Consider the following 2,659-nt stretch of genomic DNA (forward strand, 5'->3'; position numbering starts at 1 on the left):
TTTTTTTTGGAATGCCTGGATCTTTGAATGACATCAACGTTGTTAGTCGATCAACACTCATGAATAAGGTTGCAAATGGAGAACTGCCACCGGTGCAGTTTGTAGCAAATGGCCATACATACAACTATGGCTAATATCTTGCGGATGACATCTACCCAAAGTGGCAAACATTTGTGAAGCCGTTGAAAAAACCGAAAGGTAAGAAAAATCTAGATTTCCACAATGCTCATGCGGCGACTAGGAAAGATGTGGAGAGAGCTTTTGGCATTTTTCAAGTCCAATTTGCTATTGTGAGAGGACCAACTAGATTTTGGAATCAGAAGATGCTTTGATACATCATGCACGCTTGTGTGATTATGCATAACATGATCATCAAGAATGAGCGTGGCCAAGATTTAGACTACTCTCAGTATGAGCTCTTGAAACATCCCGTGCGGCGGAGGGTTGCGAGGGTGGCCCGATTTGTTGCGTCCTATCATGTCATTCCACGTGCCGAAATGCATCATGATCTTCAAAAAGATCTCATCAAGGAGTGATGGGCATGCAATGGCCAACAAAGAGCATGATGATTTGTATGTTTGATGTTGTATTGTTGAACTATTTGTTGTATTGCAAGATAAACTATTTGTTTGAGTTGTAATAAAATTGTTGATTTTTTCTTTTGTGTTTGATCTTCTTGGTTTTGTTTGGACTGCATTCGTTGTTTGTGTTGGGCGCGCACCGATTTTTTGCAGCATATGTTGGAGCGGCTCGCCCGCGCTATATTTTGCGGCGACTGCTGGAGCGGCTCGCGCACGCTATATTTTGTGGCGGCCGCTGGAGCCAGCGCTCTGCTGCGCGCAAAAACTGGCTATTTCGACGCAGTAAAGATGTTTTTTATGTTGGAGATGCTCTTACAGCCCCAACCAACCAGAACCAATCAAGCACAACGACTTCTGTTTGCTGCATCTCGGCACTTGCTTAGGTGACTCACTGGCACCGCCGACCATGAACAACTCTTCAGATGCTCACAGGTGCCCACTGCTCCATCTTCTCCATCTAGCTAGCTTGCTCCATCTTCTTCGTGGACTGCTTTGTTTTCTCTGTACGTACGTGACTACGTGTGCATGCCACATTGCACGATCACACTATACTACAACATATATACGTTTTCTTCTTGCTGACGAGGAGTTCTTGGATGTGCAGCCGTCACAGGTGCGCGGCGTGCTACCGTCAGTTCAAACAGATGGAGCACCTGGTGGAGCACATGCGGTCGTTGCACCACTCCCGCCACGAGCCCCGCTGCGGCGTCTGCGGCAAGCACTACCGCTCCCTCAACGCACTCCGCGACCACCTCGCCTTCGGCGCCTCCCTGCCCTCCAAGCCCGCCTGCACCGCCACCTTTGCTGCCCATGGCTGCCCGCTCTGCCTCGCTGTCTTCCCCACCTCCGCCGCCCCTCCGCATCCACTGCACCGCATGCAAGCTCTCCCGCGCTCCGATCCCCTCTTCCGTCCAGAGCCTCACGAGGACTATGTTGAGGATGGGCGTTCAAGGCGGCAGCGGCGCGGCGGCGCTGGGGTGCAAGATGGTGTGTGTAAAACGTAGGTTTTAGGGGAAACTAGCTCAACCCTCTATGGGGTGGCCTCTCTCTCTCACACACACACACATACACACACACACACAAATAAACACACACTAGTAGAAGGCCCGTGCGTTGCCATGGGCTTTTAAATATTTTTACCGTGTGCATATATAAACATAATGCATATCAAGTCTTACGTGTAAACATAATTGAAATCCATATCACACAAAATATTCTTCGATACAAAATGTAATTCGATAATGTATACATAGAAAGACACGCGATGCACAAAATAAAGAAAGTGGTACAGAAACATAGTACTCTTTATTGTGCACTATATTACACAAGGTAGATAGCACTCTACATGACTTTTATGCTTAAGACCAATCATCTCACGAAGCATTTCCATTGTTATTAACCATTAATTAAAGACAACAGATGGAGCATTTTGTTACCTTTAAACAAATATTTCAAGATGCTGCAACCAGAACCTTAATACATTATGGAATTTCCTAACAAATATTACATAGACCCAAATATACAACACACCATCCAATAAAAAATCATTATAATACACACCATCTAACTTAAAAGTCTGGCATATGAAAATTTAGACCTCCGATAGAAAACGCTGAATTTCAGCAGGAAATATCAAATACATGCTTCCCTGTCCGATGTATAAATATGTGTAATTCTCAATTGATGCACTTTTGAAATCTTCTAACTCACATAACACCATAATTACAGTGATTGTGCAACATATTTTTTAGAAAGCATGCATAAGCCTTTGAGTATAAACACAACTTTTGGTAGGGAGTCAATAACACCCCTAGGTAGCCAAGCCTTTGAGTATAAACAAAAATGATTTCTCAATCTTTCTTTTGCTTCATGGAGCTGTAATTATTGCTAACAGAAACAAAATAGAAATCACATGATAAAAAAGAAACAACGCAATAGGAGAAAATGAGGCATACTACGTGGCCATGTCGCTGACTTGGCCATCACAACCTCCGAGACCAAGGGGCGAGGAGGTGGCGGCATCAGCTCCAATGAACCTATGACACCAAAATGATTATGTTTGCCGTCCTCGATCGTCG

Source organism: Triticum dicoccoides, chromosome 3B (genome assembly GCF_002162155.2).
Source record: "Triticum dicoccoides isolate Atlit2015 ecotype Zavitan chromosome 3B, WEW_v2.0, whole genome shotgun sequence".
Classification (NCBI taxonomy): domain Eukaryota; kingdom Viridiplantae; phylum Streptophyta; class Magnoliopsida; order Poales; family Poaceae; genus Triticum; species Triticum dicoccoides.